The sequence below is a fragment of the Ochotona curzoniae genome, unplaced genomic scaffold (assembly GCF_017591425.1).
Source record: "Ochotona curzoniae isolate NIBS_2020 unplaced genomic scaffold, NIBS_Ocur_1.0 contig_1014, whole genome shotgun sequence".
Lineage (NCBI taxonomy): Eukaryota > Metazoa > Chordata > Mammalia > Lagomorpha > Ochotonidae > Ochotona > Ochotona curzoniae.
In genome coordinates this window covers 4,553,398-4,579,083 of record NW_024464920.1, presented here as the reverse complement: position 1 = coordinate 4,579,083, position 25,686 = coordinate 4,553,398, and the positions used below count along the sequence as shown (strand labels likewise).

Here is a 25,686-nt window from a genome sequence, read left to right as displayed (position 1 = left end):
GAGAGACCGGGTTTGGAATATGACCCTGGGGAAAAATGAATTAATACATATAGAAGCACTTAGAATAGTGCTTAGCACCTCTAAGAACTAAAAATGTTAGTTACTACATGTATAGAATAATAGGCAATTGCTTCAACACAATTTGTAGAATCCCTTCTCTTTTGATTTATAATGCTGGCTTTTTTATTATTTTAAAAATATTTTATTTATTTTTATTGGAATGTCAGATATACAGAGAGCAGAAATAAAGATCTTCTGTCCGTTGATTCACTCTTCAAGAGGCCACAAGAGTTGAGCTGGTCACAAGCAGCTGGCTCCACAAGAGGAACCAGGAGCCTCTTCCGGGTCTCCACGTGGGTGCAGGGTCCCAAGGCTTTGGGTCATCCTCGACTGCTTTCCTAGGCCACAAGCAGCGAGCTGGATGGGAAGTGGAGCTGCTGGGATTAGAACCAGTGCCATGTGGGATCCTGGTGTTCGCAAGATGAGGACTTTAGCTGCTAGGCTACCATACATTTTTTCCCCTATGTATTGGAAATCTGTTTCAAACACTGCGTTTCCTTTAAGTTTTATTTATTTGACAGGCAGAAAGAGTGAGGGATAGAAAAGTCTTCCATCTGCTAGTTCACTCCCCAAATGGCTTCCACAGGCCAGGCTGAAGCCAGGAGTCTGAAACTCCATCAGGTTCTCCCATTAGAGTGGCAGAAGCCCACATACGTGGGCCATCTTTCGGTGCTTTTCTGGGAGCCTTAGCAGGGAGCTGGATCAGAAGAGGAGTGGCCCAGACCCAAACTGACATTCAGACCTTGCCGCTGTCTTTTTTTCAAGTAGGAATTGCTTTAGGGGTGAGCTTGTGGGTAGCAAGACTCCTCAGGTTTTCTGAATTCACAAGAATGCACGCTATTGTACACCTCTGCTTCACCTTTGTTCTCTAGGGAAAAACCACTACCTGTTCAGCGAGTACTGTGGAGGTACAGTAGCAGGGAGACAGTAGTGGAACATTCGAACTCCAACTAGCATCCTTCACATTTGATGTTTCTTCTCAAATCTACAGAACTCATGGTTTGAACAAAAGGAACAAACAGTTTCTTTGCTACCCCTAGTCACTTGTCTCATTATCCTGAAGCAGTGTTTACTGTCTGATTTTTTGGGGGGGGTGTTGGTTGGATTAGGGATTATTTCCTCCCTCCCCTATAACACACATTCTCCCAGAGCTGGGGCCTCCCCATGTGTTCTCCACCAAAGCCTTGGCACATACTAAGTCCTGTTACATTTTGTGAAAGTAATTACTGAGCCAACAAAAAATATAATACATAATGTCTTCCAATCCGCTAGCAGTTCCACATGTCTGGCTCAGTACAACTCTTCTGGGGGATACTCTGGTATTAAGTTATTCCACCTGTTAAGGACAGGGATGACTTTGGCAGACGGCATGTTTTTTTTTTTTTTTAAAGTAATTATTTCCTGTGCTCGAACCCTGACCTACACCACCCTCACTCCCTCACACCCTATAATGACACACAGAGCCACAACCACTCACCTGCGTGGGACCCCCGAATTTCCCCATTGTAGCTGCCTCAGTTCCTCCCTAAACTTCCCCCACCTTATTATTTTTTAAATCAAGGTTATCATTTTGTTTCGTTTTCTAAAAAGTGTCCCTCCCTCTGACTACAATCTCATGCTCCTAGAGTATCTGCTCCACCACGACACGCAGCTGTCAGGATTCCCTCGCCTCCCCTTTCGTTTCTTCGCCCCTCTAGCTTGCACAGCCGAACACGTGCAGCCTGTGTGTACAGAACTCGCTCAGCCTCGCCAGCCAGCCCCGCCCACCGCAAGCCCCGCCCCCGGCCCCCACGGAGCTCGCCCTTCCTCCCTCCACCCCCCCACCCCCTTACTTCTCGCGAGAGGCGCGCGCGCCTGGCCGGACGGGAGGAAAGTAGCTGCTCCGCTGAGGGGGGGAAAAGAAGGAGCTGGAGACAGATTGTGGGAGCGAGCGCGGGCGGGCGGGAGGCGTCGGAGCTACCAGCGGGTGAGTCCTGTGAACGTTAGCAAAGTCCGTGATCGGACGGGAGTCTTTCCCCTCAGCTCTGGCCAGTCACAGCGTCCCGGGCCGGGGTCTCCCCTCCCTGTCCGTGTTGGACGGGGGCGCTGAGGCGGTGGCCGGGCCCTGTCTGAGGAAGAGGGTGGGGCAGAGGCGAAGCCCGGCCAATGAGAGAGCAGGAGGCCGGGATTGGCAGCGATGAGCGCTAATGGGAGCTGGCTTTTGCCTTTGGGAGGGACGCCCCTCTGCTCTCCCTCCTCCCGCCCTCCTTCCTGGGCAGGGGGGGGTGGAAGGCGGGGCCAGAGGCCTGAAGTGTGGGGAGAACTTGGGGTAAGTAGCCCCGGGGGGCACAGGGCGTGGCAAGGAGGGGGCAGCAGAATCCTGAGGGAAAGGTAGCCTAGCGGAGCCTAGAGCAAAGAGCCAGGAACGGGAGAGAAAGTGGAGGAGTACCGAAGTTGGTGTGTGAAGACCCGAGGGCTTCCTTCCCAAAGAGAGGGACTAGAAGCTTGGCATTGGAAAAGGCAGAAGTAATAGCCAGGAAGTAGGAATAAGTAGGTGAGAACGAGGATCCTGATCAGATGAAAACTGGCATGGGATTTGGCTGCAAAGATCGGGGTAGATGAACGGAAATGAGGGTCAGAGCGTTTCTGTCGAATTAATCACAAGCATGTCAGCGGTGTGATGCAGGGAAAGTAGGAACCTGGAGGAAATCAAGTGCATGAGTTGAAAAAGATGTAAGGGGGCGCAGACTAGGCCGTGGGTGCGGGAGCTGGAAAGAGACAGGGCCGTGTTTCAGGAGAAGCAGGCTGATGCATTCAGGTCTTTTAAGCAGGTACCTGAGCCGGCGGGACGTCGGTATAGGACTGCTGCTGCTGGACATGGCACCCAGCCGGTGCTCAGCCTGCAGGAATGCTAGCACAGGGACAGAAGAGAAAAACACAATCCACTTTGCCCTCTACTCTCTCTCTCTCTCTCTTTCTTTTTTCTTTCTCGCGTTCCACCTTCCACACTTCATCTCGTCCACCACACAGGGATGTGGACTTGGGATTAAGGTGTCCCAGTTGGAGCCCCCGTGGGGACTTGCTTGTTTGCTCTGAATCGCTTGTTATGTTTTTCTGGCTGCAGTGTTTACTACCCAGTGCACCTCCCAGCCAGATTCCCGCCTTGCTACTTTTCTAACTTGGAAAGTGTGTTTGCTGCGTGACAGAAGTTATTTTAGTATCTCTGAGGGTCGTGTCATCTCAAGTGTAGGTTTGTGGTGTGGGGCGAGGTGGGGGGAGTGTGTGCAGAATTTTCTTCGCAAGCTTTTATACTTCCTGTGCTTACATTCCTTGCGGTAGTATAATTCCTGGAAAAAAAATCGGCCTCTATCGACATCGGAAACACAAAGCCACTAACATTAAGTTTATTTTGTTGAAAGTGTCTTCTTGGCGCATTCTTGAGGAGTTGTTAAATGCCTGGCTGCAGTTCGTTTTTCATTTATTTTTATATATATGTTAGTGGTGTGAAGAAAATAGGCGCGTATTTCAGGAAAGTGGAAATTTCTGTTTCTTCCTTTGTGTTCAGGCTCCGAAACTGAAGATATGTCATAATATCTTAGGGTGAGGGTTTGGGAAATCAAACACAATTTGTACTTAAACATGGAGGATGTAAGGTAAGTGGAGGCTATTGCGAAATGTAACGTGTCTGCAAGAAAAGATATAAAGAAAAGTTTGGCAGCAATACTGAGTAGTCTTACCAGTTTGTTCTTAGTTCTATACAGAAAAAGGACAGACCGTGGCCCTTTATGTATCATTTAATAACGAGATAACTAATAGAGCCAAATACTTCTTTGCTATTGCACAGATTTTTTCCCCTTTATATTCCTTCTCTACTTTTACTTCTGAGAAGTAAAATATTATCTGAAATAGCAGTAAAGGTCTTAAATATGAAGAGAAACCAGAGTCTGTAGTTTTGTATTAGCCTTTAATTTTCAGCAGCCAGTTCAAACTTCTCCTGGTAGGAAGTGGTTCCTCTTCCCCCAGCACAATTGAGGCCAATTAATGACTGACCTCTTAGCATTAACTACTGAGTTGGGCTCCAGTGTTTCACATCAAGAGCATTGCTACTAAACATTCAGAACATTTTCACAGTTTGCTTGGCAGCAGTACCAAAAAAAAATCCAGCGAGAGAGCAAAGTCCCATGTTTTGGTCTCTCCTTTTGGAGTTTGTGATGGCTTTGGCTTGGGCACTGGTAAATGCGAGATTTTGTTTTTCTCATGACTTTTGCCGCTTAGCAGAAAACGAGAGAAAGAGCTGCTCATTTTCCAACCTGTGGATCAGAGCTTGCACCTTGTGATAGCATTCGTGTTGGAATTCTGAAATGTTTTGGTTTACCATGATTTTAAAATACTGCTGGCTACTGTAGCTGTGTCATAGTCTTCTTTGCTCACTCTTAACCCAAAATGAAGATTGTTTTTTTCACCCAACTCTTAGTGCGCCTCCTGTGCCTCCGTAAAGTCCCTCGCCCTGCCGGCACACAGCTGCTCTGAAGTTCTCAGAAGTGATTGTGTGGGCCTGTCAAGACGGAGCTTTTCCCAGGCTGCAGTGGGAGGGAATCGGCGTTCCCCAGCAGCCTCCTATCCACATCCGATAAGGAGGAGCCTGCTCCTTGCTGGGAAGTTTTAGGTGGAGCGCGAAGCACCGCCATCTAACTGGCTAATAGAGACAGCTCTCTTCTTGATACTAGTTGGCAGGCTAGCATACTTTGTCACATATCTCTTGATAAGGGTACCAGAGATACAGATGCTATTGTTTCTTGGAGGAAAAACAAAAACACAGTATTCATTTACAAGAGAAAAATATGAATTCTGTTGTTGGTTTCGCTGGAAATGAGTCTGTTATTCTGGAGTTAAGAAAAAATCATCATGAAAAATATCTTTAAAAAGATATCAAAGAGGGCCCGGTATGGTGGCCTAGTGGCTAGAGTCCTTGCCTTGCATTTGCTGGGATCTCATGTGGGCACCAGTTCAGATCCCAGCTTCCCTACTCCCCATCTGGTTTGTGGCCTGGGAAAGCAGTCGAGGATGGCCCAGGGCCTTGGGACCCTGCACCCATGTGGGAGACCCAGAAGAAGTTCTTGGCTCCTGGCTTTGGATCAGCTCCAGCTCCAGAAGTTACTGCCCTTTGGGGGTTGAACCAGTGGATGGTAGATCTTTCCTCTCTGTCCCTCCTTCTCCCTAAAAATTGGGTTTTCCAAATAAAAATGGATAAATCTCAAAAAAAATCAAAGAAGGCACTTTTAAGTTCTGATAAGTGATTCATTTTTTTTTAAAAGATTTATTTATTGGAAAGAGAGGAAGATCTTCCATCCGATGATTCACTCCCCAAGTGAGCGCAACGGCTGATGCTATGCTGATCCAAAGCCAGGAGCCAGGAACTTTTTCCGAGTATCCCACATGGGTGCAGGCTCCCAAAGCTTTGGGCCTTCCTTGATTGCTTTCCCAGGCCACAAGCAGGGAGCTGGATGGCAAGTGGAGCTGCTGGGACTAGAACCGGCGTCCATATGGGATCCCGGCGCGTTCAAGGCGAGGACTTTAGCTGCTAGGCCACGCTGCCGGGCCCAAGTGATTCATTTTTTAAAAAAGATTTATGTTTTATTTTTATTGGAAAGCCAGATATATAGAGAGGAGGAGAGACGGAGAGAAAAATCTTCTGTCTGTGATTCACTCCCCAAGTGAGCGCAACGGCCGATGCTATGCCGATCTGAAGTTGGGAGCCAGGAGCCTCTTCCACATCTCCACACGGGTACAGGGTCCCAAGGCCTTGGGCTGTCCTTAGCTGCTTTCCCAGGCCATGAGCAGGGAGCTGGATGGGAAGCGGAGCTGCCGGGATTAGAACTGGCACCCATATGGGATCATAGCACATGCAAGGTGATGATCTTAGCTGCTAGGCTACTGTACCAGACCCAAGTAACTCATTTTTAAATGTTGCCTTCTGGGGCCTGATGTTTTGGCATTCCGGGCAATGCCAGCGACCCATATAGGCTCTGGGGCAAGTCCTGCTGCTGTTCTGATTCAGCTTCCTGCTAAGGTACCTGAGAAGGCAGTGCAAGATGACCCAGGATCTTGGGTCCCTGTACCCATGTGGGCAGACCCTGAAGAATTTCCTGTGGCTGGCTTTAGCTTGACTTCATTCTAGCTGTTATTGCCATCTGGGGAATGTACCAAAGGATGGGAGATTTTTTTCTTTGTATCTCCCTCTCTGTAACTTTGAAATAAGTGATTTTTTAAACAAAAAGATTTATGTATTTTTATTGGAAAGGCAAATCTACAGAAAGGTCTTCCATCCCCTGGTTCACTCCCCAAGTGGGCTCAATGGCCAGAGCTGAGCTGATCTGAAGCCAGGAGCCCCTTCTGGGGATCCCATGTGGGTACAGGATCCCAAGGCCTTGGGTCAGCCTCCACTGCCTTCCCAGGCAACAACCAGGGAGCTAGATGGGAAGTGGAGCAGCTGGGACGTGAACCAGTGCCCATATGGGTTCCTGATGGATGCAAGGTAAGAATTTAGCCACTAAGCCATCACACTGGGCTGAAATGAATATTTTTAAAAAGATTTAATTATTTATTTTTATTATAAAGGCAGATTTACACAGGAAGAAATAGAGGGAAAGCTCTTCTGTCCGCTGGTTCATTCCCAAAATGGCTACCACAACTGCAGCTGAGCTAATCTGAAGCCAGGAGCCAGGAGCTCCTTCCACATCTTCCATGGGTTCCAAGGCTTTGGGCCATCCTTCGGCTCTTTCCCAGGCTATGAACAGGGAGCTGGATTGGAAGTAGAGCAGCCAGAACACAGAGTGTCATCTACATAAGATGCCTTTGCCGTAGGCTGTGACCTTACTTACTTTGTCACAATACTGGCCCTACCTTTTTAATTTTGTTTTTTTAAAAAATTTATTTATTTATTTATTTATTTTATTAGAAAGATAGATATGCAGAGAGAAGGAGATACAGAGGGAAAGATCTCTGTCTGCTGGTTTACTCCCCAGGTGGCCACAATGGCTGGAGCTGAGCCGATACAAAGCCAGGAGCCAGGAACCAGGAGCTTCTTCTGGGTCTCCCACGCGGGTGCAGGGTCCCAAGGCTTTGGGCCATCCTTGACGGCTTTCCCAGGCCACAAGCAGGAAGCTGGAAGGGAAGTGGAGCTGCCGGGACATGAACTGACACCCATAGGGGATCCTGGAGTGTGTAAGACAAGGACTGTTGCCTTGATTTTAGTTAAGGACTTTAGACTAGCGCTAGGCTACTGTGCCAGGCCTCCTTTTTAAATTTTTTAATATAGTTTATTTGCATCTAATTGAAAGGCAGAATGACAGAGAAAAAGTGAGAGAGAACAGTCATCTCCTCCTTCACTTCCAAAATGCCCATAATGGCTGGAACTGGGCCTAGTGAAACTTTGAGCCTAGAACTCAGTCTACATCTCCATGTGACAAATGACAAGGGCCAAACCACTTGTGCCATTGTCTGCTGCTTCTCAATATGTATTAGCCAAAAACTGGATTGGAAGTGGAAGACGTGGGACCTGACCCAGGCACTCTGTTACATCGTATGGGCATTCCAAGCAGCAGCTTTATCCTTCTATCACAACCTCCATCCCAGGGAGGCTGTGCTCTTAGAACGTTCTTTACATGGTGCTGAAGCTCTTTAGGTCTGTCATCTAAAACCACAATAAATCTAATTCCTGTCAACACGGTAGGCTTGACATGATTGATGATATATATACACCATTAAACCACTAAGTCCCAGGGTTGGTGTCATAGCACAGTAGGTTACATCACTGTATTGTAGTGCCAGCATCCCAAGTCAGAATACAAGTTCAAGTCCTGGCTGCTCCACTTCCATTCCAGCTTCCTGCTGTTGTACCTAGGAAAGCAACAGAGATGGCCCAAGTGTTTGGTCCCTAACGCCCAAATGACTCCTGGCTTTTGCCTGGTCCAGCCCCGAGTGTTAGGCCCATGTAGAAAGTGGAACAGTGCATGATGGATATCTGTCATTCAGCCTTTTCAAATTAATTAGTAAGTTTTAAAAATTCTAGGTTTTAAAGTATGTGAATATTTCAGTGACATATATTTATTTAAGATTACTATAAGTAACTTATTTCTCAGTTTAAGTTGTTATAGGTGTCCTGTATCATATCTAGTAGGTGGTTTTTCTAACTCTTCCTTAGATGACTTTTTTTTTTTTTTAAATAAAGCTCGGGTACTTTATCAACTTACTTGAGTTTTAGGATTCCTTGTCTACACTCTGACTATAAAATCTCGAAATAAATTATCAGTACTAAACACAGGGGTTGGGAGGAGCACAGCTTCTTTTGTATTACACCCTGTATCTCTACTTTTTAAAGATTTACTTATTTTATTTGAAAGGCAGAGTAACTGAAAGAGAGGGAAAGATAGAGAGGGAAATTTATTCCCCAAATGGTTGCAACAGCCAGATCTTGGCTAGACGAAAGCCAGCAGCCAAGAATTTTATCAGGGTCTTCTGTATGGGTGGTAAGAAATTGGGCCATTAGGCCAGGCGAGATAGTCTAGTGGCTAAAGTCCTCTCCTTGCACTCCTGGAATCCCATATGGGTGCCAGTTTGTGTTCTGACTGCTCCACTTACCGTCCAGCTCTGCTTGTGGCTGGAAAAGCAGTCGAGGACGGCCCAAAGCCTTGGGACCCTGCACCCACATGGGAGACCTAGAAGAAGCTCTGGGCTTCTGGCTTTAGATTGGCTCAACTCCAGCCATTGCAGCCAATTGGGGAGTGAACCAGAAACAGAAGATCTCTCTCTCTCTCTCTGTCTCTCCTTCTCTTTGTAAATTTGCCTTTCCAATAAAGATAAAAATACATCTTTAAAAAAAATTGGGCCATCATTTACTGCCTCCCGGGCACATTAGCAGTGTTGGATCAGAAGCACCGTAGCCAAGACTCAAACCAGGAACTCCTGTATGGGATGCCAGAATGAGACCCCATTTTAGACTGACCAAATCAATTTGTATCTACACAAAAATAAAACAGAGAAGTTACGTGTTAGCTGCTATTTAGCTATCTTAATACTGCTTTTTTAAAAAAATTATTTTCATTGGTAGGCAGATTTACAGAGTCAGAAAGAGACAGAAGGATTTTCCATCTTCTGGTTCACTCCCAAATGGCCACGACAGCCAAAGGTGCGCTGATCTGAATTAGGAATTAGGAGCTTCTTCCAGGTCTCCCACATAGGGGCAAGTTCCCAAAACTTTGGCTGTCCCCTCTTGCTTTCCGAGGCTGGATGGAAAATAGACTGTATAATTTAGTTCAGAATCTTCTTGAGAAATTATATATGATATATGTACTCATTTGCAGTGTTGAACTCTTCTTCTCTTGCCTTACACATTTTGTAAAAGATTATTTTAAAAGTTTCTTTTGAGAGCCCAGCTCAGTAGCCTAGTGGGTAAAGTCCTCGCCTTGCATGCACTTTGCTCCCTGCTTGTGGTCTGGGGAGGCAGTAAAGTATGGCCCAAGGCCTTGGGACCCTGCACCTGCATGGGAGACCTGAAAGAGGCTCCTGACTTCAGATCAGTTCAGCTCCAGCCACTGCCGTCACTTGGGGAGTGGACCAGTGAATGGGAAGATCTTTATTTCTGTCTCTCCTTTTCTCCATAAATTTGCTTTCACATTAAAAAAAAATTTTTTTTTTTCTGAAAGAATGACAGAAGAGAGTGAGAAACAGAGAAAGAGAATTCTGCTGGCTCATTCTCCAAATACTCTCAGTGGCTGGGGCTGGGCTAGGGCAAAACCAGGAGCCTGGAACTCTTCCCAGGTCTTCCTCATAGATGGCCAGGCCAGCCTCTCCTGCCTTCCCAGGTGCAGTAGCAGGGCACTCGATTGGAAGCAGAGGAGTTGGGACCTGAGCTGGCATCATAGGCAGCTACGCAGCCACCTGTGTCCCCGTGCCAGCTCCCTCACAATTCTTTAGTTAGGATTTTCCATTTCTAAGACTCCGGTTTATTCATTTCTTTCTTTCTTAAAAAAAATAATTATTAAAAAGATCATAATTAAAATAAAATAAATCTTTAAAAAAAGATCATAATTATAAAGCAGTTGTATCTTGTGCATTTTTGGCCATCAAATGAAATTAATTCTGTTTTGGAAACTCTTAGGAAGAAACTTGATACTCTCATGTTTTAAGTTAGAAATTGAAAGAATGAAGCTACCACCCATAGAATAGTTTCAGTGTAGCTTCCCTGTAGTGTTGGCACCTCTAGTTAAATCAGCCTTTTTGGCTTTTTTGGGAGGAAGGGTTGAATTAAAGCTACACCAAATGTAAATACATGCCCTTGCCGTTTATAGGGATATTTGTTCTGTGTGATGGTCTGTTTGCCAGGTTGTAGGTGAAATGATGCTAGAAACCAGATAGAGCACCAGAAGGCATCTCTAGGGACTGAAGACTTGCAGTTGTTGGCCGCCAACAACTTTCCTGCATGTTAATTTTAGACCTGACAGTTGAATTTATGTTTGAGCAATTTTAGCTGATAAATGCACTTTTTAAAGCACCTTCCTCTTTTGGGGTTTTAATTCTTACTTTCATTTTTTAAAATTGTAAATGTTGAATGGAAGTGTTTGTGCAGATTTAGGTTGGCGGGGACAGGTGGATTTTCATGCCTTCTCATCCAGCAGATAATGTTAGTTACGAATTCTCCTGGAAAGTAGGATAGACTCGACGACCCCTCACAGTCCCTTCCAGTGCAGACATTCGTAAACAGAAACTCAGATCAAGAAACTTACTGTTGAAGACTTGGGAAGAAAAATAGACTGTGAAGAAAACGAAATTGAAATGGTTCTATTGATCCCGTGGGAAAGGATAAACAACAAATAAGAAATATAAATGATTTTAAGAAAGAATGATTCCTTTGAGCAAAAAACAAAACAAAATAAGCATCAACAGATACTTTCCATTGTGTCATTCCTTGTCTCGAAAATATTTTATCATGACATTTTTTGTGCAGCATTTTCCCCAGTGGACACTTGATGTCAAAAGAGTATTATTTTCTTTGTTCATAGTATCCTTTTTTCTTTTGTGCCCTTATTTGCCCTTTTTATAAACTCCTTTTAATTTTGTTTTATTTAAATTTTTTTTTTTTAATTTTGGTCTTCAGAGTAAAGTGCTGACTGCTTGTGTACAATGGAGCAAAGTACAGTTTAGTTTTGAAAGTAACCGTTTGTTTAGAGCTTCCCTGGAAAGGAAGAGTGTTAAACTCAGGAAAGATTGTGTGAACAGATAGATTGTTCTCTAGCTTCTCAAACAATCTAGGCAAACATTTAGGAGAGGTTCCTAGCTAAACTGAAGGTAAGTGAGTGGAGGATTTGAGAATCTTCACTCTTTACAGAAAAATTAACTATAATCCTACAGTTTTACCTTGTTAGCTTTTTCTTGTCATTTAGTAATCTTTGCCCTAAAAATATTCTTACACATCTGAAACCAGACTGTGCAAAAATCTTCTCTTTTCTGTCCAATATTAAGTTTCTCCTTAATAAGTATCAGTTTATGAAAATCAGACAAGGTAGCCAACATTCAGATTAGATAGTTCCTTGGTGATAATGTGGTGTGGGCCTCTGTGGTAGCAGTTTGCTCTGCCCGTAGTCCTTCCTGCCTACTTACTAAGCCCTGCTTGCTTTCTTGAGTGGAATTGCCCACTGTGGTTCTCTACAGTACACTGTTGGAGAGTTACTAATATCTGACATAGTGAATGTTTGTATGCTAAATATTTATGGGGCTTAAATTTCCATGCAGTTAAAGACATAACTTTTCCCCCCATATTAAAAAATAAGGGGGCCGGTGCTATGTTTTAGTGACTAAATCCTCGCCTTGCACACCTGAGATCAAATATGGTTGCCAATTCATGTCCCTGCTGCTGCACTTCCCATTTGGCTCCCTGCTTGTGGTTGGGAACGCAGTCAAGGACAACCCAAAGCTGTGGGCCCCTGTATTCACGTTAGAGACCCAGAAGAGGCTCCTGGCTTCAGTCAGCCCAGCTCTGCTATTGTGGCCACATGGGGAGTGAACCAGTGGATGGGAGTTCTTTCTCTGTCTTCCCTTTCCTCTGTGAATCTGCTTTCCAATAAAAATAAATAAATCTTAAAAAAAAAAAAAAAAAGGGCGGCGGCACAGCCAATCCTTCTGATGTAGGAGTATGTGATTATTACAAAATCGAGATGATTTGTTCATTATAACAATTACAGATTACTTGTATTGGCACCAAATATCTTGTCATTAAGCTTTATTTTTTTTTAATTAAATTTGAATAGCACCATGTTTTGTTTAACAAATAACACCATGTTCTGGTATCAACATGGCTCTTATAGCGTGATTTGCTTAAATTTTTTTTTTTAACATTTGATGATATAGTTGCCTATATTTTACACAATTGTGTTTGGGACAGACATGAGTGCTGGAATACACCTGACTAGGTTCCTGACTTTCAAACATATGGAGAGAAAATAGAACATCTTTTTGCTAGAACATTGTAGTCTTTCCATGATTATTGATATGGAATGTTGCAGGTTTTTCTTACCCAGAACCAAATTTGTTGGGTTTTGAAATCAGTTAGTCAGATTTGATATTGCTATTTACAGTGTATTTAAATTAAGCCTTTCAAGATTTTTAAACTAATCCCTAAAGAGCAATGTTTTGGAGTGATTGCTGTTGGTTTGCTGTTTTAGTGATCATATTTTATCTGAAAATGAGCCAAAGAAAAAAAGACACAGCACTTTTTTTTTTAAAGATTATTTTTATCGGAAAGTCAGATAAACAGAGAAGAGGCGAGACAGAGAGGAAGATCTTTCGTCCACTGATTCACTGCCCAGGTGGATGCAGTGGCTGGTACTGAGCCGATCCGAAGCCAGGGGCTTCTTCTGGGTATCCCACACGGTGCAGGGTCTTAAGGCTTTGGGCCAACCTCAACTGCTTTCCCTGGCCACAAGCAGGGAGCTGGATGGGAAGCGGGGCTGCCAGGATTAGAACTGGCACCCATATGGGATCCCAGCATATGCAAAGTTATGACTTTAGCTGCTGGGCTACCGCGCCAGGCCCCAACACTTGCTTTTGGTTTGATTTTGTTTGATATCTTACCAATTTCCAGAAATTTTTCTATATTTAAAATTCATGTTGAAAGGAAATATAGATACAGTGTTCTCTAGTCATTTCTAACTTGGCTTCCTGCTGTCGCTTTAAGAAATGCGTTTTGTCTTAGTTTGATCAACTTTTCTAGAGAAGGAGTTAAAAATAGTTTCTGAATCCTCCAAAAGCCTAGAAAGGCTCAAAAAATTATAAAAAGCAGTGCTCACTTCGGCAGCACATATACTAAAATTATAAAAAGCAAAACAAAACACCCACTTTATAGTGAAGTAGTTGCCTTTTTGACCTGTTTCCAGGTAGGTTTAAGCTTTGGCCGTGTGTTACATAACTTATGATTCAGCCTAATTCTCACCCTCATCTCTTTTCAGTCATTTGCTGCAAACTAATTCTGTCTCTTCAACTGGCTCCTTTGAAATCTGTCTCTGCATGTCTGAACCTGAAATCCAGAAGCTTAATTTCAACTTTCTGAATTGATCTATCTAGTTTCTCTACTGTTTGTATATTTGTTAAAAATAGTCGGACTCAGACTCTGTGTTCTTTGTACCCATTCCTTTATACTCTTAAAAATTATTGGAGACTCCAAAGAGTTTTATTTTATCTGGGTTGTATATGTTGATGTTTAGCATATTAAAAGCTGAAACTTATTTAAATAATAATTTTTTATAAAGATAATAACAAGCTTGTTATATTTTAATAGAATTGTGTCTATATTCCCTCCATTCCCCCCCAAAACAGGGAGAAGAGCTTCAAATCTCTAACATTAGGCTTAACAGAAAACAGCTGGATTCTCATGTCAGCTTCTGCATTTAGTCTACTATGTTCTGTTTAACTGTGTGAAGAAAAACTGATCACACAGGTATATAGTAGGAAAAGGAGTGCTTGTATTCTTTTTGATACAGTACCAAAATTTGAAAAGTGAATAGTCTTTTTTTAAAAATGATTTATTCATTTTTTGAAAGGCAGAATTAAAAAGTCAAAGGGAGGGCCCGGCGCGGTGGCGCAAGTGGTTAAGGTCCTCACCTAGCACGCCCGGGATCCCATATGGGCGCCGGTTCTAATCCCGGCAGCCCCGCTTCCCTTCCAGCTCCCTGCCTGTGGCCTGGGAAAGCAGTCGAGGACGGCCCAAAGCTTTGGGACCCTGCACCCGCGTGGGAGACCCGGAAGAGGCTCCTGGCTTCGGATCGGCATAGTATCGGCCCGTTGCGCTCACTTGGGGAGTGAATCATCGGACGGAAGATCTTCCTCTCTGTCTCTCCTCTCTGTATATCCGCCTTTCCAATGAAAAAATAATAAAAATAAATCTTTAAAAAAAAAAAAAAAAAAAAAAAAAAAAAAAAAAAAATAAAAAAAGTCAAAGGGAGAGACAAGGAGAAATCTTCTATCTGCTGGTTCACCCCTCAAATGGTCAGGCCCAGTGCTAGGCCAAAGCCAGGAGCCTGGAAGTCCATCTGGGTCCTTCATGTTGGTGGCAGGGGCCTAGGCACTTGGGCTGTCTTCCACTGCTTTCTCGGGTGCATGGCAGGGAGCTAGATCAGAAGTGAAGCAACAGGACTCAAGCAGCACAAATATGCGGGCCCCAAAAGTGAAAGTGTCATAAAGCTAGCTGTTGTGTTGGAGGCTGGCTAACCATCTGGCTGCAAGCACCAGGATCTCATATGGGCACCAGTTCGTGCCCCGGCTGCTCCACTTCCCATTCAGCTCCCTGCTGGTGGCCTGGGAAAGTAGCAGAGGATGGTCTAAAATCTTGGGCCCCTGCACCCGCGTGGGAGATCAAGAAGATCCCAGCCCCTGGCTTTGGATCAGCTCTGGCCGTTGCAGACATTTGGGGAGTGAATCAGTGGAAGGAAGATCTTTCTCTCTGTAAATCTACCTTTCAAAACAAACAAACAAAATATATATATATATATACATATATATACACACAGGTAGATACAGCTGCAAACTTATAATATTGCTACTTTAAAATGCCTATCCTGCTGTTTAAGTAGGACTTACCCCATGAAGTTGCCACAAAGCTGTGAGAGATCTGAGCCGTCTACTTTAAGAACTGCTCTCTGATAGTGCCAAACTTGAAAAATATGGCTATTTTCCATTTGGGCTGAATCATGAGGTTTTTGGAGTTACTATTTTTTTTTAAAGATTTATTTTTATTAGCAAGGCAAAATTACAGAAGGAAGGAGAGACAGAAAGATCTTCCATCCTCTAACTCACTCCCCAAATAGAGCTAGGCTAGTCTGAAGCCAGAAACATGCACCTTCTTGCGAGTCTCCCACATGAGTACAGGGACTCAAGGATTTGTGCCATCCTGCATGACCTTCCCAGGTCACCAGCAGGGAGCTGGGTCTGAAATGGAGCAGCCAGGACTCAAACCTATGCCCGTATAGGAGCCAGCCCTGCAGGGGGAGGATTAATAAGCTATGCTAATGCACTTAAAGGGTGGGCCAGCAGGTCCATGATCATTGATCACACAAAGAGAATCAGCCAGGATGGTGGTTTTTGTTTGTTTATTTTGTAAGATTTATTTTTATTGGAAAGGCAGTTGCAGAGAGAGAGAGAGCGAGATTATCTTCTGTTCACTGGTTCATTACCCAAATGGCCCAGGCTGGTTTGAAGCTGGCAGTTACATACGCTCACACACACACACACACTGATGGGGATTGAAGCTGGCAGTTAAACACACACACACACACACACACACACACACTCACACTGATGGGGATTGAAGCTGGCAGTTACATACACACACACACACACTGATGGGGATTGAAGCTGGCAGTTACACACACACACACACTGATGGAGATTGAAGCTGGCAGTTACACACACACACGCTGATTAAGATTATCTTTTATTCACTGGTTCATTCCCCAAATGACCACAATGGCCTGGCCTGGGCTTGTCTGAAGCTAGGAGTCAGGAGCTTCTTTGGGTCTCCGTGTGAGTGCAGGCTGTTCTCCACTGCATAAACAGAAATTAGATCAAAAGCAGAATAGCTGCAACTCACACTGGCACTCTAATATAGGATGCAGGTGTTGTAAGCAGCAGCTTAACCCCTTGTGCCATAAACAGCTGCCCTGGGATATTTTAATTAACCACATGTTTTTGCTAATGTCAGAATATGTACCAGGAGTTAGCAAACTAAGGCCAGGCAGTCCAGAGATCTCTATTGTATCAACTCAGCTATGCCATTCTGTCACAAATGCAGCCATGGATGACTCACAAATAAATGTGACTGTGTCATATTTTAAAATGTAAGCCTATTTAAAAATATAAGTATTTATGGACACTAAAATTTAAATTTCTTAAATAATTTTTATATATCAAAGTTTTCTGATTTTTGAAATGTATTTAAAGGTAGAAAGAGTGTATGCTCATATGCACTGGTTTTCCAAATGTGCGTCTGGGGGATATGGGGCAGCTTTCATTGGGAGCTGGAATCTCATTTGAGGTCTCCTATGTGGGCAGCAGGAACCCATTACTTGAACCATCACCTGCTGCCTCCCAGTGTTCGCATTATTAGGGTGGGATCAGGACTTGAACCCAGACATTCCAAGTGCATATGGAATGCAACTGTCCTAACCACATCCTAACCACTAGACCAAATACCTGCTCCTCACGTTTTTTCAACCATTTATAAAATGTAGCAGCACTTCTTAGCTTCTGACCCACTCAAAACCGGGTGGCAGCTAAAATCTGCCAACCCCTTTTTATATATATATATATAAGTTATATAACTTATATATATAACAATAATATATAATTGGATTATGAATTTTAAAAATAATTATAATAGAACATGCTTAATATTATAGTTGTAAAGACCTCTGAGGTTTTGCATTTTGTGGTTTTAGTTACCTGTGATCAACTACAGTCCAAAATGTTAAATGGAAAATTTCAGAAATAAGCAATTCTGAAGTTTTCAATTGTACACTACTGTTCCAGGTAGTGTATTGAAGTGTTCCACTGTCCTGTCCTGGATGTGACTCATCTGTCCAGCAGTGTATGTATGACCCCCGTGTGAGTCACTTATAGTCATTTTATCAGATTAATTGTTGCTCTGTCCTAGTGCTTGTGTTCAAGAAATCCTTATAGTACTTAATAGTGGCCTCCAAGCACAGGAGTAGTGAGTAATGCAGAAGACGCACCAGAGCATAAAGCATAAAAGGACAGATTAACTTTGGTACTGTGTTGCAGTTCTGTAGAGCATATAGGAATAAAGATGGTGCAGAGAAGATTTCATACTGCTCATGGTTTGAAACATCTTGATCTTGGAATGTATTACCTGCCCTGTCAATGAGAAATTACCATCAGTAATTTTCCTAGGCAAAAGTGATACTTTAAGAATTTGTCGTTCCTCTCATTCATGTTTCCAGGAATTTATTTACAGTATAAACTAAATTGCTGGAAATACACAATTTAGTAATAAATGCTTACAAGATATGCAAGTTGTTAGAAAAGTTGTCTCTCACATAGGAGCCCTGGGAGAAGTTCTAGGCTCCTGGCTTTGGATCAGCTCAGCTCCCCAGCTGCTGCTGCAACCATTTGGGGAGTGAACTAGTGGATGGAAGATCTTTCTGTCTTGCCTTCTCTTTGTAAATCTGATTTGCCTTCCCAATAAAAATAAGTCTTAAAAGATTAAAAAAAAAAAAGGTCAGGCACAGTAGCCTAGTGACTGAAGTCCTCACCTTACATGTGCCAGCATCCCATATGGGCACCAGTTTATATGCTGCTACCCTGCTTCCCATCCAGCTCCCTGATTGTGGCCTGGGAAAGCAGTAGAGGATGACCCAAAAACTTGGGACCTGCACCCGTGTGGGAAACCCAGAAGAAGCTCCTGGCTACTGATCAGCTCAACTCCAACCATTGCGGTCACCAGGGGAATGAATCAGCAGACTGAAGATCTTCCTCTCTGTCTCTCCTCCTCTTTGTGTGCCTGACTTTCCAATAAAAATAAATAAATCTTAAAAAGAGAGATAGAACAGCTGAGGCCCAAACAGGTGCTCCACTTTGGGAAGCTGGCTTAACAAACAGCAGCCACAGTACTGGCCCCAGAAAAGATTTCTAATCCATTTTGAACTTTCTGATTGATTTTGTTGCTTTGTAGTAGAGATTAAACAACAAGTTTGTCTAGTTTTCTTTTTCTTGTTTGTTTTTTAGAAAAGATTTATTTTGTTTTTATTACAGAGTCAGATATACAGAGAGGAGGAGAGATAGAGAGGAAGATCTTCCGTCCGATGATTCACTCCTCAAGTGACCATAATAGCCAGTGTGAAGCTAGGAGCCAGGAACTTCCTCCAGGTCTCCGACATGGGTACAGGATCCCAAGGCTTTGGGCTGTCCTCAACTGCTTTCCCAGGCCACAAGCAGGGAGCTGGATGGGAAGTTGAGCTGCCAGGATTAGAACCGGTGCCCATATGGGATCCCGTGTGTTCAAGGCGAGGACTTTAGCTGCTAAGCCACGCTGCTGGGCTCAACTTTGTCTAGTTTTCAAGTTTACTGTTTAGTGCTTCAGAATAGTTTGACAGGAGCCAGACTCTATCTTTCAAATAAACCATGAATAAATAAGATCTTTTTAAAAAATTCTGGCAGATTTGAGCTTTTTTTTAATTATTAGAATACATTATAATTTTTATTTGTTAAGAGCAACCTATACTCATAATTACTTCAAAAACATGAAAGGTACAAAAAAAGACCTTGAATACTGTTGTTCAGAGATAATCTTAATTCTTTCATCTTTTACTGTGTTTACTAGTACGTTTTTTTTACTAGTATGTTAATTCATCTTTTTCCTATGCTTACTATTTTGCTGTCTTTTAACAGACTAAGAATTATGAATTATGGTGCTTGTGCAGCTTTTTTTTCCTGTGCAACTTTTTGTCTTCATTCAATATACAGCATCTTTTTACAGCCTTAGTTTTCAAAATGCTATTCCGAGCAGTTAAATATAGTCTATTGTGACAGCCCCTTTATTTGTATTTAGCCATTCTTGTTAAACATTTAATTTACTGCCTCTTCTTTTGTTAGCATGATGTAAGTAAGACTGTGATGAACATCCTAATATATAAGTAGCCTGTTTCTGGTTTCTTATTTTATTCTTGGAATTTAGAATGTTTTAAAAAGACTTTTTTATCTTTTTTTTTTTAAGATTTTGTTTATTTTTATTTGAAAGGCAGAGTCGGGGCCCAGCACAGTAGCATAATGGTAAAGGTCCTCGCCTTGAACACCCTGGGGATCCCATATGGTCGCCGGTTCCAATCCCACAGCTCAACTTCCCATCCAGCTCCCTGCTTGTGGCCTGGGAAAGCAGTTGAGGACGGCCCAAAGCCATGGGATCCTGTACCCGCGTGGGAGATCTGAAAAGAAGCTCCTGGCTCTTGGCTTGGGATCGTTCAGTACCAGCCGTTGCATCCACCTGGGGAGTGAATCAGCGATGGAAGATCTTCCTCTCTGTCTCTCCTCTCCTCCTCTCTGTTTATCTGACTTTCCAATAAAAATAATCTTTAAAAAAAAAAAAAGCAGGGTTACAGGAAGAGTGGATCTTCCATCCACTGGCTTACTCCCGAAATATTTACAATGGCTAGAGCTGGGTTAGTCCAAAACTAGGAGTCAGACTGGGTCTCCCGAGAGGGTACTAGGACCTGAGGGGCATCTTCCCCTGTTCTCCAGGGACACCAGCAGGGTGCTAGGCTGGAAGTAGAGCAGCCAGGATTCAAGCCAGTACCCATGTGGGATACTGGTACCTCAGGCAGAGGCTTAACCTCTACTGTGGCACCAGCCTCAAGAGAATAGTTTTTTAAAAATTTGTTCAAAGGCTGTAAAAAAATTTAAGATACTTAAAAATATTGTCAAATTGTTTTCCAAAGGTTGCCCAAATATGCTCTCCTGAAAGTACTATAAAACCTGACTCCTCGTCCACTTTTTTCTATATAGTACTATATAACCTGCTGGTTTATTCCCCAGTTGCCCGTGATAGCCCTGGCTGGATGGAGATCAAAGCTAGGAGCTGGAAACACTATCCGGATCTCCTTACTGGGTGGCAGAAACGCATTTAGTTGAGTCACTGTTGCTGCCTCCCCGGGTTTGCATTAGCAGGAAGTTGCAGTCAGCAGCTGCAGCCAGAAATTGAACCAAGGCACTTCAGTGTGGGACATTGGAGTTTTAAGTAGTTGTTCTTTGGATATACATGTTAACAGCTCTGACAAATGCTTTAGTTTTTTTGTTTTTGGAAAGACAGATTTTACAGAGAGTAGAGAGACCGAGAGAGAGAGATATTTCTATTTACTAGACACTCCAGAAATGGCAGTAATAGCTAGAGCTGAGCTGATCTGAAGCTGGGAACCAAGAGCTTCTTCCCATTTTCCCTTGTAGCTATAGGGGCCCCAGACCTCAGACCATCCTCTGCCACTTTTCTCTGGGCATGGAGAAGTGGATCAGGAGTGGAACAGCTGGGATGTGAACTGGCACCCATATGGGATGCTGATGCTCTAGGCATAGGTGCCTGCTGAACCACAGCACCAGCCCTTCAACTCTAAATATTTGTTAAATGATAAATCAGTAAACATTTACTGAGTATTTGCTGTTATGAAAGAATTCCTCATGTCTTCACCTAGGTCCTATAATCTACCTCATTCCCCTCTCCCTCCTTTTGAAAAAGATTTATTTATTTTATCTATTTATTTATTGAAATTTATTTTCTCATGTTAAAGGCACAGTTAGAGAAAGAGAGAGAGAGATCCTCCATCTGTTGGTTCACTCCCCAAATGGCCTAAAACAGCTGTCACAGAGTGGGATTGGAAATGGAGCAGCCAGGACTCAAACTGACGCCCATATGGGATTAATAGTGTCATAGATGGGAGACTTTGCCTGCTATACCACAATACTGGCTACTGATTTATTTATCTGAAGGGCAGAGTTATAGAGATAGGGAGCGAAGGAGAGGGAGAGAATTTTCATCAATTGGCTCACTTCCCAAATGGCTGCATGGTCAGGACGGAGCCAGGCTGAAGTCAGATGCTTCATTGGGGTCTTCCATGTGGTTGGTGACAACCAAGCACTTGGACATTTTCTGCTGTTTTCCCAAGCACCTTAATAGGGATCTGCATCAGAAGTGGCACCTAGGGGGTCAGTGCCATGGCTCAGCAGGCTAATCTTTCACTTTAAAGCACCACATCCCATGTGGGTGCCTGTTCATTTCCTGGCTGTCCTGCTTCCTATCCAGCTCCCTGCTTATGACCTGAAAAAGCAGCAAAGGATGGCCCAAAGCCTTGGGAACCTGCACTCATGTGAGAAACTTAGAAGAAGCTTTGGCTCCTGGCTTTGGATTGACTCAGTTCTAGCTGTTGTGGCCGCTTGGGGAGTGAACCAGCAAATGGAAAATGTCTCTCCTGTCTCCTTCTCTCTGTAAATCTTCTTTTCAAATAAAAATAAAATAAAATCTAAAAAAGTAAAATAAAATAAAAAGAAGTGGTACCCAGAACTGTCATTGTGGTGCTGCAGACCAAGTCACCACCTGTGGCACCAGCATTCATGCAGGCACTGGTTTGAATCCTGGCTGTTCCAATTCTGATCCAGCTCCCTACAAATGCACCTGAGAAAGCAGTGGAAAATGGCCTCAATGCTTGGGCGCTGCACCCACATGGGACACCCAGATGAAGTTCCTTGACTCTTGACTTTGACTCAGCTCCAACTGTGGCCATTTGGGGAGTGAACAAGTGGGTGGAAGATCCTCTGTGTCTCTGTTCTCTCTCTCTGTAACTCTGCCTTCCAAATAAAAAGTAAAGCTTAAAAAAAAAAAAAAAAGATGGTGCCCCTGTGGGATGCAATAATTATAGGCAACATTTTAATCCACTTAATTCACTGTCACAGTGCTGGTTCCCTCATTCCCCTCTTGATCACAAAAAACTTCTTGGTAGTCACCATTTCTTTCATAATACTCTCTGTCGTTAATCTAAAAATACTTTATTTACTTGTCTTGTTTTTTCCTTAGAATGCGAGTCATCCCAATGAGAGCCAGAGACCTTACAGAATTCATGGGGCTTGATGAACCAACAAATTTTCTTTTTAAAATTTGTTTCTTTGTTCATTTGTTCTTTTCATTTGAAAGGTGGAGAGGCTGACAGATATCCTCTCTGCTGGTTCACTCCCGAAATGCCCACCACGGTCAGGCTGAGTCAGGCTGAAGCCAAGAGCTTGGAGCTCCACCTGGGTCTACCAAATGGATCACAGAGACCCAGGTGCTTAGTCCTTCAGGATGCACATTAGCAGCAAGTTGGATGGGATGGGATGGGATGAAGCCAGAACTTAAACCAACCTTCTGTATCAGAGTACCAGGTCTAGTCCTGGCTACTCTACCTCTGATTAGCTTCCTGCTAAAGTGTCTGGGAAGACAGCAGTAGGTGGGCCAGGTGTTTGGACCTCTTCCATGTGGGCCTCTCTATGTGAGAGACCCAGATAGAGTCCCAGGATCTTATTTCTCACTGGCCCACTCCCACACTTTGTAGCCATTTATAGAGTGAACAAGAGAATGAAAAAGCACTGTCATTTCTCACTTCAAATAAATAAATCAGAAAGAAAGGAAGAAAAAAGGAAAGAAAAGAGAAGAAAACTGGATCCAGCACAGGAGTACAGCAAGCCAATTCTCCACCTGTAGTGCTGGAATCTCAAATGGACACTGCTTCAAGTGCCAGCTGCTCCAACCCCAGTCCAGCTCCCTTCTAATGGTCTGGGAAGGCTGCAGAGGATGGTCCAAGTGCTTAGGTCTCTGTACTCATGTGAGAGACGCAGGAGCTCCTGGATCCCAGCTTTGGAATAGTCACCTCTGGCCATTAGAGCCATTTAGGGAGTGAACCAGCAGATGGTTCATTTCTGTCGCTGTCATTTTGAATTTTGAGAAAAAATAAATATATTTTTAAAATAATTTTACATTTTTATTTGAAAGGAAGATTTACAGAGAAAAGGAGAAACAGAAAGGGAAAGATTTCCATCTGTTGTTTCACTTCCCTAGTGGCCTTAGTGACCAGAGCTGAGCTGATCCAAAGCTAGGAGCCAGGACCTTCTTCTTGATCTATGAGGGTGCAGGGTCCCAAGGACTTGGGCCATCCTCTGCTGCTCTGCCAGGCCAGAAACATGGAGCTGGATGGGAAATGGAGCAGTCAGGACATGAATTGATGCCCATATGGGATTCCGGTGCTTGAAGGTGAAGGATTGGCTAATTGAGCCATGGCACCAAACCCAAAGTAAAATCTTAAAAAAAAAAAAAAAAAAACCTGGTCATGATCAGTAAAACCGTGTTAAAAATAAAAGTAACTAGACATACTTGATACAAAAAACAAATTGTGGTTATTAGTTTCAGACTTTCTTATTCTTGAATCTTTAACAGTTATCTGTATGTGTGTGTGTGTGTGCGCGTGCACACACGCTCTTTTTCATATCCTGTCATTACTAGCAGAAGAATTTGATAATTCTGCTAGACAGCAGGAGAAACAGCAAAGAATCTTAACTCCTATGTAGAATACATGGGAGCCTCTAATTGAACTTGCAAATTAATCCATAATTTTTATTTTTTTATTTTTATTGGAAAGGCAGATCCACAGAGAAAAGGAGCGAGAGAAATATCCTCCACTGCTGGTTCACTCCCCAAGTGGCCACAATGGCCAGAACCAAGAGGATCCGAAACCAGGAGCCAGGATCCTCTTCCAGGTCTCCCACATGTGGGTGCAGGGTCCCAAGGCCACTGGATGGGAAGTGGGGCAGCCAGGACACGAACTGATGTCCACATAGGATTCCAGTTGCTAGGCTACAGCATTGGGCCCTAATCGATAATTTTTCATTTATTCATTTATTTGAGAACCTTTTTTTTTGTTTTAAAGATTTATTCATTTTTATTGGAAAGTCAGATAAACAGAGCGGAGGAGAAACAGAGAGGAAGATCCTCCCTCTGATGGTCCACTCCCCAAGTGAGTGCAATGGCTGGAGCTGAGCCAATTCGAAGCCAGCAACCAGGAGCCCCTCTGGGTGTCCCACACTGGTGCAGGGTCCCAAGAATTTGGGCCGTCCTCAACTGCTGTCCCAGGCCACAAGCAGGGAGCTGGATGGGAAACAGGGCTGCCAGGAATAGAACCAGTGACCATATGGGATCCCCAGGGGCGTGTAAGGTGAGGACCCTAACCACTGCACCACTGTGCCGAGCCCTATTTGAAAAGCTTTATTCAATTATTTGAAAGGCAGAATACAGAGAGGCAGGCATAGTTAGACAGAGAACTCTTGCATCTGCTTGGTAACCCTCCAAATGGCCACAGTGGCTGGGACTGTGCCTTGCCAAAGCCAGGAGCGTGGAGCTCTGTCCTTCCTGGGCATGGGATGCCAATCCTTGGGGTTGTCATTTGCTACCTTCCCAGGTGTGTTAGCAGGGAGCTGGATGGGAAGACAGGCAGCTGGGGCTCAGAACTGGCATCCATATGGGATGCTGGCACTACAGATGGCAGCTTAACTTGCTGTGTCACTGTGTTGGCTCCGTCTTTGTACTTTAAATGTCCATTTTGGTTTGTCAGGTAATAAGTCCTTAGAGGTGTGTTTCAAATCAATGAATGATAGCCAATCTAAGTTCCTTCTTGATTTTTGTGAATCTTTGAGAATGGTGGTGCATATATCTTATTTTTTGGACCTAGGCAAGTTTGTCTTTAGGTACCTAACAAAAGGCCCCAATATGTGTTTGTAAATAGCTTTAATTTCTTTTCTTAGAGCTGGGCATCTTATTAACATCATTTGGTTACTAGAGAAATGATCATATCATACCTGGGTTCAGAGAACTGACTTTGTAGCCCTTAGTGACAGAATTCTTCCTCATTCCGTTAAAATCTACATAAATAGATCAATCTATGTATACACAGAGAACATTTTATTACTTGCATGTTGGCTCTGAAGAAAAAACAGATTTTTTGGAAATAATCTCAGCTCCTAAAAATCCTTCTCTAAACCTTGGGTCTTCACTTCACTGCCAGCATTCAGATGACTTTGGGTAAACATTCATTTGTATCTGTTGTGCATTTCAGTCCCTCTGCCTCCCGCAGCCTTTTTCTCCGCACAGCTTGGCCACTGGGACAGCCTGTAATGCATCTTTGCTTTGCTGTTCTAAGATCCTTGCTGAAAGCATCTCACACACCCTTGCCAATGCCTCTTTGAGTGTGTTTCCCTCTCGCCATTGATTGCTTAGTTCTCTAAACTGCTTGTGTTTCATCCTGAAGAACGAATGGAGAAGAAACTGACAGTGGATGCCGAGACCAGACACAAGCTCTACTTGTCAGGGCGTACAGTTACAGACAAACTGGGAGTTAAATTCTAGTGAGTGTCAGCATCCTTCCTCATGATTTTACTTTTTGTCCCAATCTGTTTACACTCCAGAAATAGGTTGCTTCTTTGTCTTGAAGCAGCTTCAGTTTGACCTGATAATTAAAGATTCATTTAAGTGTTAAACAGAAAAAAGTGATGACATCCTTTATTTGTAACAATTAATGC

The 25,686-nt window shown here is 43.5% G+C and overlaps 1 protein-coding gene across 2 annotated transcripts in view; it reads left to right on the top strand.

The window, feature by feature from the left end:
* Nucleotides 1–1,936: 1,936 nt before the first annotated feature.
* ATF7 (activating transcription factor 7) overlaps nucleotides 1,937–25,686 on the top strand; it is a 97,042-nt gene continuing 73,292 nt past the window's right edge. The window contains exon 1 of one of the 2 annotated variants that reach the window (XM_040979783.1): nucleotides 1,937–2,026. The gene's annotated coding sequence lies outside the window, so the exon portion shown is untranslated. Of the gene's footprint in view, nucleotides 2,027–2,323; nucleotides 2,369–25,686 lie in introns of those variants that run through there. The other variant, XM_040979786.1, reaches the window with a different exon arrangement.